The sequence below is a fragment of the Cherax quadricarinatus genome, chromosome 23 (assembly GCF_038502225.1).
Source record: "Cherax quadricarinatus isolate ZL_2023a chromosome 23, ASM3850222v1, whole genome shotgun sequence".
Classification (NCBI taxonomy): domain Eukaryota; kingdom Metazoa; phylum Arthropoda; class Malacostraca; order Decapoda; family Parastacidae; genus Cherax; species Cherax quadricarinatus.
In genome coordinates, this window is record NC_091314.1 from 35,891,463 (window position 1) to 35,909,525 (window position 18,063).

An 18,063-nucleotide genomic window follows, 5' to 3' on the forward strand; every position below is an offset into this window, starting at 1 on the left:
TGTTACTGCTGACTAAAAATACTGAAAAAATTTCCTAAGAATACCATGTGGTATACATCTCTGAGTGAATATACACTGAGAGATGTATACTTCTCAGTGTACTACACTCCTTGTTATGTGGATGATGGTATTCTTGGCTGGGGGTGAACAGGTTACCTGCGGCTTTGATGATCTCTCCTTCCCCCTTGTGTAGTAGACAGGCTTTAAACTCCATTAACCATTCTTCTTTATTACCTCTTATCTCAAGTGCTAAGCTCAAGCTCACGCCACTTACGTCTTTATTTGTCGCTAACATATACCATCTTTATACTATACATGAGTTATCTGAGTTATACTCAGATAACTAGCATGTAGGTGAAACAAACTTGGTCCGAGTCGGACCATTAACTAGTGAGACACTAACACACGAAGGTAAGGTGCACCAGTTGAGTGGCTGAAAACACTGGCTGACAGGAGGAAGAAATGAGACATGTTAACCGCATATGAGGTGATAAAGAACATAAAAGACCAGAGAAGACTTTTTAGTACCTGCAACTGAAATAACAAGAGGAAAACAGTGGGAACTCCAGGAAAAAGTGGAGGGAAAGAGGCTAAAAAGAAAAAAAAACTTTCTTGAGAGAGAGAGAGAGAGAGAGAGACAGAAACAGGGGGGTTGATCAATGATTTTAGAAGAGGCGCTCAGCGCTTCAACCATTGTTGGACATCTTGAAAAATTACGTGATGACCAAATTCATAAAGGCAGGAGACCACGAGCACAGCTGTGCTGCCGTGGCTACAAGTAGACACTTGTACTGTAGTGTCGGCACGCCTCTGGCAAGACAGTGATGGCGTAAGCCATGATGAAAGTGTTTCTTCTTTTCCCGGTCACCCTCCCTGGGTAGGAAACGGCGATACAAGATGCGAAACAACCCCAGGGAAGATGCTTAACAATTCGCAAACGGGTGACATTATTTACAATACTGAGGTGCGGGGATCTGTTCCCCAGTACGGCTGGAAACATTAGGACATGTTTCCATAAGACACCTGCTGTCCGTGTTCACCCATCAGTAAAATAGGTACCTGGGTGTTAGTCGACTGGTGTGGGTCGCATCCTGGGACAAAACTGACCTAATATGCCCGAAATGCTCAGCACAACAAGGAGCTTTCTATATAGTAGTATGTTACTTATGTCAGCTAGGACTGTATACCTTGTACATGTACTTATAGAAATTATTATTATTATTATTATATTATTATTATTATTACAAACATTATCTGTCAGTCCACGGTAGGATACTAACCTGCAAACTCTGCATCAGACTTCACAGTACTTTATCCACACGTGGATCAAGTACTGTGTAATCTGAGGCCGAGTTTGCAGTTTCGAATTATGCGGTGGACTGAGAGATAATGTTCATATATATATATATGTCGTGCCGAATATGTAAAACTGGTCAATTAGCAAGAACTCATTTAAAATTAAGTCCTTTCTAAGATTTTCTCTTATACGTTTAAATATATTTTTTTTTCATTAATGTTGATGTAAAAATTTATAATTTTGCACCAAAAGAATGTTAGAAAACTTACCTAACCTTATTATAACAAGAACAATTTATTTTAGCCTAACCCAACTAAATATATTTTAAATTTGTTTACAATAATTTAATACTAAACAAACACAGTGAAATATATTTTTTTCGTTAGGTTCAGAATGATTTTGGCGAAATTATTGCATACACAAATTTTCACTTGTCCTATATGGCAAGATGAACGTTGCTATTTAAGCCAAGATCGCAAGTTCTGCCTATTCGGCACGACATATATATATATATATATATATATATATATATATATATATATATATATATATATATATATATATATATATATATATATATATATATATATTATACTATATATATATATATGTATATCGTGACGAATAGGTAAAATTGGTCAGTTAGCAAGAACACGTTTAAAATTAAATCCTTTCTAAAATTTTCTCTTATACGTTTAAAGATACATTTTTTCATTCATGTTAATGTAAAAATTAATAATTTTGTACCAGGAGAAACTTAGAAAATTTACCTAAGCTAATTATAACAAGCGTAATTTAATTTAGCCTAATCCAACTAAATATATTTTAGGTAAGTTTACAATAGATTAATAATAAACAAACACAATGAAGTATATAGATTCATTATGATTTTTTGCGAAATTATTGCATACACAACTTTTTGCTTGCTTTATTCGGCAAGAAAAGCGTGGCTATTTAAGCCAAAATCGCAAGTTTTACCTATTCGGCACGACATTTTATATATACATACATACATTATATATATATATATATATATATATATATATATATATATATATATATATATATATATATATATATATATATATATATATATATATATATATATATGTCGTGCCGAATATGTATAACTGGTCAATTAGCAAGAACTCATTTGAAATTTAGTCCTTTCTAAAATTTTCTCTTATACGTTTAAAGATATATTTTTTTCATTAATGTTGATGTAAAAAATTTTAATTTTGCTCCAAAAGAATCTTAGAAAACTTACCTAACATTATTATAACAAAAAACAATTTATTTTAGCCTAACCCAACTAAATATATTTTAGATTTGTTTACATTATTATTATAATCAAGGGGGAAGCGCTAAACCCGGAAGATTATACAGCGCCTGGGGGGGGGGGATGTGGAAGGCATTCAGGCTTAATTCGGGGAACTGGAGCACAGATCCAATTCCCTAAATCAAGAGCCCCTCACCAACATCAAGGAACCTTCCTTGAGGGAGATTTGTTTACAATAATTTAATACTAAACAAACACAGTGAAATATATTTTTTTCGTTAGGTTCAGAATGATTTTGGCGAAATTATTGCATACACAAATTTTCACTTGTCCTATATGGCAAGATGATCGTTGCTATTTAAGCCAAGATCGCAAGTTCTGCCTATTCGGCACGACATATATATATATATATATATATATATATATATATATATATATATATATATATATATATATATATATATATATATATATATATATATATATGTGGGAGAGAGAGAAGCGGAGTTCGGTTATGACTGGAACTCACATCGACAAACAATAGGAGGATTATCCTTATCCTCTTATCTACAGCGTGACCATAGCTGCACAACCACTACACAACAACCACACTACAACCACCACACAACAACCACACTATAACCACCACACAACAACCACACCACAATAACCACACCACAATAACCACACCACAATAACCACACCTCAATAACCACACCTCAATAACCACACCACAACATCCGAACCACAACAACCACGATTCAACTATAATCTCTCTCCAAACAGACTTCTAAAATACAGCACTACACCCGGATACAGCAGTGTATTACCCACTCTAACGAAGACACTAGTTAACGAGAGTACATGGAGAAACGACCAGTAGAAGAGAATTTAAAGTCTACATCGAAACTACCTACTGAGGACTACCTACTTCTTTCTAGATTCAGAACCCCTGAAAACACAAATTCGAACTGTAACAGCCTTTCGTTCCTCGTAGAAATACAAAGCGCGAAACGTTCTCACAATGCAAGCTTGCAATGTAATTTGAATATGGCTCAATTCCTTAATTAAGAGAGTACAACAACACAACTCATCTACTTACCCGTGGTCGCTGTGCTCATCCTAATCATGTCAACATTTTCTGCAATGTTCAACACTCGTATTTTAAATGTTTTCTTTTATTTTTTTCCACTCTGAGTTATTACCTTGCAAATATCATGAACTTTAACCCCTCGTGACACGCACGAGTACTGGACACGTATCTCGTACCGGACAAGTATCTTTCACTAGACATGTATCTACCAGAGAGAAAAATGTGTTTAACACCGGGTATGTATCACAAGTTTGTTTTGTTTGATGAGAGTGTGTGAGCTGGGGCAAGAATTGGGAGAATGGGTGGGTGGGGGTATAGGGGTTGGGGCACTGCTCTCACATGTGTGGTGGGTTGGTGGACCGGTGGGTGGGCTGAGGGATACAAGACGCACCCAGCTCCACACTCTCCGGTATCCCAGCGTCGACTGAATGTGGTGCTATCCTCAACCCTCCCACCACACACACACGCACACATACACGCACACACACACATACACATACACACACACGCATACACACACACACACACACACACACACACACACACATACGTGATATGTGTGTATGATATGTATGATAAAGCTAATGATGCAGGGAGAGTGACCCAGTAGCGACCAGTGAAAAGGCGGGGCCAGGAGCTATGAATCGACCCCTGCAACCACAAGTAGGTGAGTACAACTAGGTGAATACATACACACACACACACACACACACACACAGTACAACAACATTTAGGTGAGTACAATTACGTGAGTACATACATACACACACACACACACACACACACACACACACACACACACACACACACACATACACTACAACCACATTTAGGTGAGTACAATTACGTGAGTACATAGATACATACACACATACACACACAAACACACACACACACACACACACACACACACACACACACACACACACACATGCATGGTATGCAAAGTCATGAAGATTATCAGGAGAAGAGTGATGGAGCACATACGGTTTCAGGGAATGGAAATCCTGCGTCACAAACTTACTGGAGTTTCACGACAAGGTGACGGAAGACAAGAGAGAGAGAGAGAGGGGTGGGTAGACTGCATTTTCTTGGACTGCAAGAAGGCTTTCCGACAGTTCCACACAAGAGAATAGCGCAAAAGCTAGAGGATTAGGCAGGTATAACAGGAAAGCCACTGCAATGGATCAGAGAATACCTGACAGGAAGGCAACAACGAGTCATGGTAAGTGACAAGGTGTCAGAGTGGGCGATTGTGACGATTGGGGTTCTATAGGGGTCAGTCCTAGGATTAGTGCTGTTTCTGGTATAAGTGAATGACATGACGGAAGGGATAGATTCAGAAGTGTCCCTGTTTGCAGATGATTTAAAGCTAATGAGAAGAATTCAAACTGATGAGGATCAGGCAGAACCACAAATGGATCTGTAGAGGCTGCAGGCCTGGTCCAGAAACTGGCTACTGGAGTTTAACCCCGCCAAGTGCAAAGTCATGAAGATTGTGGAAGAGCAAAGAAGACCACAGACGGGGTACAGGCTAGGGGGTGGGCTAAGACTGCAAACCTCACTCAAGGAAAGGGATCTTGAGGCGAGTATAATACGAGCACATCTTCTGAGGCGCATATCAACCAGATAACTGTTGCAGCAGATGGGCGCATGGCTAACCTAAGAATAGCGTTCCGACGCCTCAGTAAGGAATCGTTCAAGACTCTGTAAACCTTGTAGGGCAGGTCCATACTGGAGTATGCATCATCAGTTTGGAACCCACACCTGGTCAAGCACGTCAAGGCATTAGAGAAAGTGAAGAGGTTTGCAATGAGACTAGCACCGGAGTTAAGGGGCATGTCCTACGAGGAGAGGTTAAGGGAAATCGACCTTACGACACTGGAGGACTGGAGTGACAGGGGCGACATGATAACGACATATAAAATCCTGAGAGGAATTGACAAGGTGGATAGGGATAGGATGTTTCAGAGATGGGATACAGCAACAAGGGCTCACAATTGGAAGCTGAAGACTCAGGTGAGTTACAAGGATGTTAGCAAGCATTTCTTCAGTCGTAGAGTTATCATGAAGTGGAATAGTCTGAAGAGTGATGTAGTGGAGGCAGGATCCATACATAGCCTTAAGAAGAGGTATGATGAAACTCATAGAGCAGGGAGTGTGTGGACTTAGTAGCGACCAGTGAAAAGACGGGCCCAGGACCTATGACTTGGCCTCTGCAACCACAAATAGGTAAGTATATGCACACACACACGCGCACACGCACACACACACACACACACACACACACACACACGGGGCCAGGAGCTTGGACTCGACCCCTGCAACCTCAGCTAGGTGAGTACACAATATATCAGTGTTCACAGATGTGTAACTAATTAGAAAAACTAACACGAGATTAACACTTAACACTTGAACACTTCACCACTAGAACACGCTGCAGAAGTGTCAAATACGTGGCTGCTGGAGTTTAACCCAGACAAGCGCAAGGCACTGTGAATCGGAGAGTTGAAAGGACGACCAAATATAATGAATAAAGTGGGAGGGAATAAATTACTGGAAAAGGAGTTAGAAAGAGGACCTGAGGGTGGTTACTACACCCAACATATCACCAGAAGATCAAATAAACAACGTTGATTCACCAGCACTTGACAAGCTAGCAAGACTTAAATTGCTGACACAGCCACAATAATACTTCAGGATATTGTACATAATGTATGTCAGACTTGTATTAAAATACTCAGCACCAGCGTGGAACCCCTCGCCTGAAGAGGCTCGTTAAGAAGCTGGAGAAAATGCAAAGATTTGCAACGTGAGAGGATTGAACTAAGAGAAAGTAATAGGTTTAAACTAAAAGTGAGAGGGTTGGACTATGGGAAAGTGAGAGGGTTGGACTATGAGGAGAAAGTGAGAGGGTTGGACTATGAAATGATACTTAAAAAATTAATTCAATCGACCTTGGAAAAGAGGACGACCAAAGGAGACGTGATAACGACGTAGAATATACTCGGAGACTTCAACAGTTCAGAGAGAATGAAATACGAGGCACTGGAGCTAGAGGACAAATGAGAGAATCACAGCAATAAACAAGTAGACTGACCTAAAGAATGAGGGGGAGGGGGTGTACACCACATAGTGTAAATACACTGTGTCTGAGACATGCAAACCTCTCAGTGTAAATACACTGTACCTGAGCGATGTACACCAATTGATGCTCAGTTCGTCAGTGTTGAACTGTATTTATTACAATGCAACAAGTTGAGGCTGGAATCCGGGTTCAGACTGTGTACGATGCCTTTAATTATAATGTTAAGGAGTTTGAATAAGCGACGACTATTATTACATAATAAATATTTTTCATATTTTATAACTGCCGATTCTATAATATTTTATTGAATCCAATAGGAACAAGGAACGAAGACTCTGGCTTCTGACCAATTTACAGAGCTATTGCAGACTCTGATGTGGCTGAAAAGTATTTTGATAAAGAATTATAATCAACACCATGTTGGTGGTGTTTACAGTATTGGTTGCAGCTTATCTTATGTGGGACAAACCGGCAAGCCTTTAGATGTCAGGATATCAAATACATCTGTAATAACTCGGAAAATTGGCCAGAAGTCAGAGTTTTGGTTCCTTGCAATCATAAAACATGATAAATGTTCATTATATAATGATATTGGCAGCTAATTCAAACTCAATAACTATATAATTGAAGGCATTGTACACAGTGTGAAGCCGGATTCCTACCTGAACTCGGAGTATCATAAATGCAGTTCTATACTGACGAACTGAGTATTATTTGTTGCTCCCAATCAACCTTACGGATAAACTAGAGTTTATCTGAGGGTAAACTGGACCAGCCTCTGGAAATATGAGAGGTTTTCCCTTTTTGCTTTCCCATTTTCTTTGTATTTGATGGAATTTCCCCAACTAATAGATGCCAGAAAACTATGAGATTAGAATATTAAAATCTTTTATAATGATACGATATGAAGTCTGGCGGCATGTTTGTGTGATAATTGTCATGTCACTAATGTTGTAGCTGCTAGGTCATTAGTAAATATTTTATGTTGATGGGCTTCTATATGCTTACTACTACTGTTTATAATATCTTGCCTTCATATTTCTGGTATCTGGCATTGGTGTGTCTGGTACCATCTCATTCTAGCTAGAATCGTTTCTTACAACGCGTCTGCCTGGACTTCCTACTTATTTATGCAAAACTGCAAACTTCTGATGATGTGTTGATTGCAACACGAAAGGGCTAGAACTATCTTTCAGCTCCCTCCGTGGTTGTTTATATATATATATATATATATATATATATATATATATATATATATATATATATATATTATATATATATATATATATATATATATATATATATATATATATATATATATAATATATATATATATATATATATATATATATATATATATATATATATATATATATATTATATATATATATATATATATATATATATATATATATATATATATATATATATATATATATATATATATATATATGTGTATCTCTGAGATGTTATCAAAGTTGTTCTACTCCCTATTGCATTTTTGTCAATGTATTTTGTCTTTAAATAAAGTCTACATAGAATATAGAATATAGAGGGTGGTAGGAGAAAATATTCAAACAGCCCCGGGGAGAACCGCGAGTTTTCCCTGAAGTTTATTCTTTTCTCTGAGGATGAGGGTCCCCAGCACAGTTCCTGAGGTGGTACCTCCTTATATATATATATATATATATATATATATATATATATATATATATATATATATATGCATGCAAGGAATTCGCAAGAGCACGCGAAATATACACAAACACTGATCTCTGGCTGAAGGAGACTCGAACCTACGAACCTTGAAACAAGGTACGCAGTGCTTTACCAATCTACCCACACTGGACCAATACCTTGGAGTTCAGCTTGCGCTAGACTTTGATCCAAGGCAGCCAGCTTTCAGGGAGAAGGCTTACAACTTTTCATCTTATCCCCTGCATGCATCAGCCTTACTAGAGATATTAACAATGCAAGGAATTCGCATTGTTAATATCTCTAGTAAGGCTGATGCATGCAGGGGATGAGATGAAAAGATGTAAGCCTTCTCCCTGAAATCTGGCTGCCTTGGATCAAAGTCTAGCGCAAGCTGGACTCCAAGGTATTTGTCCAGTGTGGGTAGATTGGTAAAGCACTGCGTACCTTGCTCCAAGGTTCGTAGGTTTGAGTCTCCTTCACCCAGAGATCAGTGTTTATATATATATATATATATATATATATATATATATATATATATATATATATATATATATATATATATATACATCCTTCACACGCGCCCTGGTATATAAAGTAATTTCTGTATGGTCAAAAATCCTCTTAATTCTGACAGATTACGTTTGCATCCGAAAGTAATTAATGTACCATAAGGCTATACCATAGCAAATATTATACGAAATACGTTACAGAATATTTATTTTTTTAGACACATACACAAACATACTCGTACACACACACACACACACACACACACACACACACACACACACACACACACACACACACACACACACACACACACACACACACACTGATCATGGGTGACTTTAACCACAAGGAAATCGATTGGGAGAACATGCTGCCACATGGGGGCCAAGATACATGGAGGGCTAAGATGATGAAGGTGCTACTGGAAAACTTCATGTACCAACACGTAAGGGACACTACCAGAGACAGAGGAGAGGATAAAGCAGCGAGACTGAACCTAGTATTCATCTTGAGTAGTGCAGATATTGAGAACATCACATATGAAAGACCCATTGAGGCCAGCGATCATGTGGTTTTAAGCTTCGAATACACAGCAGAGTTACACGTGGAGAGGGAAGCAGGAAGGGCCGGGCGAATGAACCAAAACTACAAGAAAGGGGACTATGGGGAAATGAGGAACTTCCTGAATGGGGTTCATGGGGACAGAACTGGCAGGGAAGCCAGTAAACGAAATGATTGAATATGTAACACCAATATGCAAGGAAGCTGAGGAGAGGTTTGTACACAAAGGTAACAGGAATAATGAAAAAGCCAGGATGAGCCAATGGTTCACACAAAGGTGCAGGGAGGCAAAAACCAAGTGTGCTAGAGAATGGAAGAAGTATAGAAGGTAAAGGACCCAGGAGAATAAGGAGAGCAGTTGTAGAGCCAGAAATGAATATGCACAGATAAGAAGGGAGGCCCAACGACAATATGAAAACGACATAGCAGCGAAAGCCAAATCTGACCTGAGGCTGTTATACAGCCACATGAGGAGGAAAACAACAGTCAAGGACCAAGTAATCAGGCTAAGGAAGGAAGGAGGAGAGACAACAAGAAACGACCGCAAAGTATGTGAGGAACTCTACATGAGATTCAAAACAGTGTTCTCAGAGGAGAGAGAAGGGACTCCAGAAAGACGGAGATATGGGGTACACCACCAAGTATTGGACACAGTACACACAACCGAGGAAGAAGTGAAGAGGCTTCTGAGTGAGCTAGATACCTTAAAGGCAATGGGGTCGGATATATCTCCATGGGTCCTGAGAGAGGGAGCAGAGGCGCTATGTGTACCCCTAACAACAATATTCAACACATCTATCGAAACAGGGAGATTACCTGAGGTATGGAAGACAGCAAATGTAGTCCCAATTTTTAAAAAAGGAGACAGACATGAAGCACTAAACTACAGACCAGTGTCACTGACATGTAAAGTATGCAAAGTCATGGAGAAGATTATCAGGAGAAGAGTGGTGGAACACCTAAAAAGGAATGATCTTATCAACGGCAGCCAACATCGTTTCAGGGATAGGAAATCCTGTGTCACAAACCTACTGGAGTTCTATGACAGGGTGACGGCAGTAAGACAAGAGAGAGAGGGGTGGGTAGACTGCATTTTTTTGGACTGTAAGAAGGCGTTTAACACAGCTCAACACAAGAGATTAGTGCAAAAACTGGATGGAGGATCAGGCAGGGATAACAGGGAAGGCACTAAAATGGGTCAGGGAATACTTGTCAGGAAGACAGCAGCTAGTCATGGTACGTGCCAAGGTGTCAGAATGTGCACCTGTGACGAGTGGGGTCCCACAGGGGTCAGTCCTAGGACCAGTGCTGTTTCTGGTATTTGTGCATGACATGGCGGAAGGAATAGACCCCGAAGTGTCCCTGTTTGCAAATGATGTGAAGTTGATGAGAATTCATTCAGACGAAGACTAGGCAGAACTACAAAGGGATTTGGACAGGCTGCAGACTTGGTCCAGCAATTGGCTCCTGGAGTTCAACCCCACTAAGTGCAAAGTAATGAAGATTGAGGAAGGGCAAAGAAGACCGCAGACGGAGTACAGTCGAGGGGGGCCACAGACTACAAACCTCACTCAAGGAAAAAGATCTTGGGGTGAGTATAACACCAGGCACATCTCCTGAGGCGCACATCAACCAAATAATTGCTGCAGCATATGGACGCCTAGCAAACCTCAGAACAGCATTCCGACATCTTAATAAGGAATAGTTCAGGACGTACGTACACTGTGTAGGTTAGGGTCATATTGGAGTATGCGGCACCAATTTGGAACCCACACCTTGCCAAGCACGTAAACTAGAGAAAGTGCAAAGGTTTGCAACAAGATTAGTCCCAGAGCTACGGGGTATGCCCTACAAGGAGAGGTTAAGGGAAATCGACCTGACGAAACTGGGGGACAGGAGAGATAGGGGGGGACATGATAACGACATACAAAATACTGAGAGGAATTGACAAGGTGGACAAAGAGAGGATGTTCCAGAGATGGGACATAGCAACAGGGGGACACAGTTGGAAGTTGAAGACAAATGAATCACAGGGATGTTAGGAAGTATTTCTTCAGTCACAAAGTAGTCAGGAAGTGGAATAGTTTGGGAAACGATGTAGTGGAGGCAGGATCCATACATAGCTTTAAGCAGAGGTATGATAAAGCTCATGGTTCAGGGAGAATGACCCAGTAGCTACCAGTAAAGAGCCGGGGCCAGGAGCTATGAATCGACCCCTGCAACCACAATTAGGTAAGTACACACACGCACACACACACACACACACACACACACACACACACACACACACACACACAGAGTCGTCAGGAAGAGGAATAACCTAGCAAGTGATGTAGTGGAGGCAGGAACCATACATAGCTTTAAGACGAGGTATGACAAAACTCAGGAAGCAGAGAGAGGACCTACTAGCGATTAGTGAAGAGGCGGGGCCAGGAGCTGAGTCTCGACCCCTGCAACCACAATTAGGCGAGTACAATTAGGTGAGTACACACACATACATATACTCAAGGAGAAAGATCTTAGGGTGACAATAACATCGAGCATGTCTCCGGAAGCACACATCAACCAGATAACTGTTGCAGCATATGGGCGCGTGGCAAACCTGAGAATAGCGTTCCGATACCTTAGTAAGGAATCGTTCAAGACACTGTACACTGTGTTCAACAGGCCCATACTGGAGTATGCAGCACCAGTTTGGAACCCACACCTGGTCAAGCACGTCAAGAAGTTAGAGAAAATCAAAGGTTTGCAACAAGGTTAGTTCCGGAGCTCAGGGGTATGTCCTACAAAGAAAAGTTGAGGGAAATCAGACTGACGACATTGAAGGATAGGAGGATCAAGGGAGACATGATAACGACATACAAAATACTGCGTGGAATAGATAAGGTAGACAAAGACAGGTTGTTCCAGAGAGGGGACACAGAAACAAAGGGTCACAATTGGAAGCTGAAGACTCAGACGAGTCACAGGGATGTTAGGAAGTATTTCTTCAGAGTCGTCAAGAAGTGGAAGAATCGACCAAGTGATGTAGTGGAGGCAAGAGCCATACATAGCTTTAAGACGAGGTATGACAAAGCTCTGGAAGTAGAGAGAGAGAGGACCTAGTAGCGATCAGTGAAGAGGCGGGGCCAAGAGTTGAGTCTCGACCCCTGCAACCACAATTAGGTGTATACAATTAAGTGAGTACACACACACAGTGAAGACGCGCGACCATGAGCTATGAATCGACCCCTGTAACCACAAATAGGTGATTACAAATAAGTGAGTACACACACACGAGTACGCTCACGCCAAAAGCTGCAACTACACATGGGTGAGAACATCGGAAGAAGCACTGCAGCAGGCCTACTGGCCCAAGTTAGGCAAGTCCAAATCAGATGCAATCAAGAAGCACTACTGCAGGCCTACTGACCCATGCTAAGCAAGACCAACTAACACCCTACCACACCTACTCATGTACTTGTCCAGTGTATTGATTAAGCAACACAAGGGTTTTATCTAGAATGGCGTTACTCAGGAGTTTGTTCCACTCATCAATAACTCTATTACCAAACCAGTACTTTCCTATATCCTTTCTAAATCCAAATTTTTCCAGCTTGAACCCATTGCTGAAAGTCCTGTCTTGGTTAGATATTTTTAGCACGTTATTTACACTCCTTTATTTATTCATGATTTTCATTTATATTCCTGAATCATATTTTCCCCCCCCCCTAATTCTACGCCTTTCTAAAGAGTGCAGATTCAGTGCCGTCAGTCTATCCTCGTAGGAAACGTTTTTGATACATGGGATCAACTTTGTCATCCTTCTCTGTACGTTTTTCTGTGCATTTATGTCCATTCTGTAACACGGTGACCAGAACTGTGAAGCATAATCTATACACACACGCACGATACCCCCTCCCCTCACACACAGACACACAGACACACACACACACACACACACACACACACACACACACACACACACACACACACACACACACACGCTGAAGGGACACTGAGAAGACAAAACAGTGGAGTACATCAACAAGGGATATACCAACAAGTGTTGGATGAATTACACACAACTGAGGAGGAGGTGGAGAAGCTCCTAAGTGACCTTGATACCTCAAAAGCGGTGGGACCGAGCATCTCTCCGTTGGTCCTTAGAGAGGGAGCGGTGACACTACGTGTGCCACTAACCAAAATCTTCAACACTTCCCTTGAAACTGGGCAACTACCTAAAGTATATAAGAAGGCAAATGTAGTCCCCATCTTTAAGAAAGGAGACAGAAATTAAGCACTAAATTATAGACCAGTTTCACTGACGTGTATAGTATGCAAAGTCATGGAGAAGATTATCAGGAGGAGAGTGGCGGAGCATCTGGAGCAGAACAAGATTATAAACGACAGCCAGCACGGATTCATGGAAGGCAAATCCTGTGTCACGAACCTACTAGAGTTTTATGACTAAGTAACTGAAGAAATGAAAGGGAGGGGTGGGTTGATTGCATTTTCTTGGACTGCAAGAAGGCCTTCGACACAGTTCCTCACAAGAGTGACGTCCTTCGAGATGTTTTACATTTGTTCCACTGAGAACTACTCTGAGTCATCCAGTTGGTGTCAGTGTTTTACAGGGAAGTGTGCTTGGTCCATTGTTATGGAATGTCTACTTCAATGATATTTATCTCGTCCCAGAATCCCATGCTTGTTCACACGACTGTATTCTCACTTTAAGTTATGTCAGAGAGAAAGTGCCAGCTGCTCTCGGGTACATCAGTCACTAGCTTACCGCTATAATAGCCTGGGGAAAAGGATGGCAAGTTATCTTTGCTTCAGAGAAAACACAAATGATGATGGTCTCTAGACAGTATGGTATTAATGCTGGCGAGGAGGCTCGTGTTCTGGGAATGAAATATGACTAAAAATATATATGAAGAATCACGTGGCAAGTCTTCCATAGCAGCCAAGAAGTTAACAGTAGATAATATTTGCAGAGGCTGTAAACTCTATACGAGGAACAAGTACACTCACACCCTGAGTATGCACCACTTTCTTGGATTGCCTGCCCCCACCCTTACACCCATCGTCTCATATACGACTTCTGCACAGAAAAGAGAATCGAGCGTGACGACTTCTCGGTCGCCTAATCCCTACCTGGATACAACCAGAGAGATGTGGGTGGCCTTACTCTTAAATACAGGGCCAGTGTTATCAAGATACCATATTTGGCTCCACTTCGCGGACAGTGAGAAAACAGCTTCTATATTACAAGACGGGCAGTAAAGAACAACTACACCCTTCTCAAGAACATCACTTCATATAAGATCATTCACGCCTAGAATGACTCGAGTCTGGAACATGTTTGTACAGCATAACATGAGCGAAATAAAGTCAGTTGACTAAATGAAAACTCTGGCCCAGAGCTGGCTCTAACTTCCTCCACTTCCCTGTTTGTCTCATAACAATTAAATTTAATTCAAGATGATGTTAGGGAAGGATTTTAAAAGAGCTGAGTTAGATAACAGCTTGTTGTTTGTAAATAAAGGAACTCTTACCCCAGTCATACAAAACTTGAGAGAGAATGAGAGAGAGAGAGAGAGAGAGAGAGAGAGAGAGAGAGAGAGAGAGAGAGAGAGAGAGAAAATGCAAGATAATCTTCTCAAGGTGTTACAAGGGAGGAAGATGCAATAGAAAATATCAATAACATATATAATCATACAAATGGAAGGAAGGAGGGGAGATGTGAGGGTGAGACTGAGAGGACAGATGGTGCAGAGGTGAGGGAAGATGATGGAGGAGTGAGAGAGGGAAGAGAGAGGAAGGGAGGGAATAGTAGAGAGTGGGAGGGAAGGAAGGGAGGGAGTGGTGGAGAGTGGGAGGAAGGGAAGGGAGGAAGGGAAGGGAGGGAGGGAGGGAGGGGAGGAAGGGAAGGGAGGGAGGGAGGGAAGGGAGGAAGGGAAGGGGGGGAGGGAGGGAGGGGAGGAGGAGTAAGGTAAGGGAGTTGGAAGAGGATTTCAGTTTAATACATCTGTAATCTGAGGTGTATAACATCCACACACACACACACACACACACACACACACACACACACACACACACACACACACACACATACACACACACACATACACACACACACATACACACACACACATACACACACACACATACACACACACACACACACACATATACACACACATACACACACACACATACACACCCACACACACGACACTGCAGGACAGGAGAGTCATGGGAGACATGATAACGACATAAAATACTGCGCGGAATAGACAAGGTGGACAAAGACAGGGTGTTCCAGAGATGGGACACAGAAACAAGAGGTCACAACTGGAAGTTGAAGACTCAGATGAGTCAAAGGGATGTTAGAAAGTATTTCTTCAGTCATAGTCAGAAAGTGGAACAGCCTAGAAAGTGACGTAGTGGAGGCAGGAACCATACATAGTTTTAAGACGAGGTTTGATAAAGCTCATGGAGCAGGGAGAGAGAGGACCCAGTAGCAACCAGTGAAGAGGCGGGCCCAGGAGCTATGACTCAACCCCTGCAACCACAAATAGGTGAGTACAAATAGGCGAGTATATATATACACACACACACATTCACTCACTAAAGGGGATGGGAAACAAAGTGACTTCTCCTTGTAAGGGTGACTTCTCCTTGTAAGGTGACTTCTTGTGGGGTGACTTCTCGTAGGAATGACGTCTCCTTGTAGGAGTGACGTCTTCTACGGGTGACTTCTCCCTGTAGTGGTGACTTCTTGTAAGGGTGATTTCTCGTACGGTGGCTTCTCCTTGTAGGGATGATTTCTCATTGTTGGGGTGAATGAAGCGTGTTAGTTATTACTTCTATGTTTGTGTTGGAGAGCGCAGGGAAGCTCTTGTGATCTCTGCTGAAGAAGCTCTTGTGATCTCTGCTGAAAAAGCTCTTGTGATCTCTTCTGAAGAAGCTCCTGTGATCACTTCTGAAGAAGCTCTTGTGATCTCTGCTGAAGCTCTTGTGATCACTTCTGAAGAAGCTCTTGTGATCTCTGCTGAAGAAGCTCTTGTGATCACTTCTGAAGAAGCTCTTGTGATCACTTCTGAAGAAGCTCTTGTGATCTCTGCTGAAGAAGCTCTTGTGATCTCTGCTGAAGAAGCTCTTGTGATCTCTGCTGAAGAAGCTCTTGTGATCTCTGCTGAAAAAGCTCTTGTGATCTCTGCTGAAGAAGCTCCTGTGATCTCTGCTGAAGAAGCTCTTATGATCTCTGCTGAAGAAGCTCTTGTGATCTCTTCTGAAGAAGCTCTTGTGATCTCTGCTGAAGAAGCTCTTGTGATCTCTGCTGAAGAAGCTCTTGTGATCTCTGCTGAAGAAGCTCTTATGATCTCTGCTGAAAAAGCTCTTGTGATCTCTGCTGAAGAAGCTCTTGTGATCTCTTCTGAAGAAGCTCTTGTGATCTCTGCTGAAGAAGCTCTTGTGATCTCTGCTGAAGAAGCTCTTGTGATCTCTGCTGAAGAAGCTCTTGTGATCTCTTCTGAAGAAGCTCTTGTGATCTCTTCTGAAGAAGCTCTTGTGATCTCTGCTGAAGAAGCTCTTGTGATCTCTGCTGAAGAAGCTCTTGTGATCTCTTCTGAAGAAGCTCTTGTGATCTCTTCTGAAGAAGCTCTTGTGATCTCTTCTGAAGAAGCTCTTGTGATCTCTTCTGAAGAAGCTACTGTGATCTCTTCTGAAGAAGCTCTTGTGATCTCTTCTGAAGAAGCTCTTGTGATCTCTGCTGAAGAAGCTCTTGTGATCTCTGCTGAAGAAGCTCTTGTGATCTCTTCTGAAGAAGCTCTTGTGATCTCTTCTGAAGAAGCTCTTGTGATCTCTTCTGAAGAAGCTCTTGTGATCTCTTCTGAAGAAGCTCCTCTGATCACTTCTGGAGAAGCTCCTATGATCACTTCTGGAGAATCTTCTCTGATCACTTCTGGATAAGCTCCTCTGATCACTTCTGGAGAAGCTCCTATGATTACTTCTGGAGAAGCTTCTCTGATCTCTTCTGGAGAAGGTTTAATTATAGTCAGTGACGCAGGTCCGGCGGAAGTGCCTGTGCCTTCCTTGGATGTGGTGTGAGGTCTGGAAGGTTTATTTATGCTGAGGAAATTTGAGGGGAGAGAATAGCGCTCTCTCGGTGTATGATCGGCAGGTGGTAGCTCACTGCTGCAGATCCGGAAAGTTGGTACGACGATTATTCTTTTAGTTCTGAGATCATGAGAGCAAAATTAAACTAGCTCACCATTGTCGGTCGGCTTTGTACTTACAATGAATGTCCTTTCCATTATCCCTCTCTCTCTCTCTTTTACCGTATTATCCTTATTCTGGTACTCCCAGGTAATATTAAAAATAATGGATTTGTGATCACTTGCGCCAAGCTCTTCAGTGATCTCCAGATTATTTATGAGGGTTTCTTTATTTAACAAGACTAGGTCGAGTAAATTATTACCTCTAGTAGGTTTTGTTACACTGTAATAAACCTGGCCTAATTCAAAGCTCCAGGACAAGGTACGATGCACCAA

General features: G+C 41.5%; 1 long non-coding RNA gene across 1 annotated transcript in view; it reads right to left on the bottom strand.

Moving 5' to 3' along the window:
* The window catches only part of LOC138853144 (uncharacterized), a 308,174-nt gene extending 304,087 nt beyond the window's left edge, over positions 1 to 4,087 (bottom strand). The window contains exons 1-2 of the long non-coding RNA XR_011392367.1: positions 4,009 to 4,087; positions 3,679 to 3,874 (exon numbers count right to left, since the gene is read on the bottom strand). This is a non-coding gene — a long non-coding RNA (uncharacterized lncRNA). The remainder of the gene's footprint in view (positions 1 to 3,678; positions 3,875 to 4,008) is intronic.
* Between the last annotated feature and the right edge of the window lie 13,976 nt (positions 4,088 to 18,063).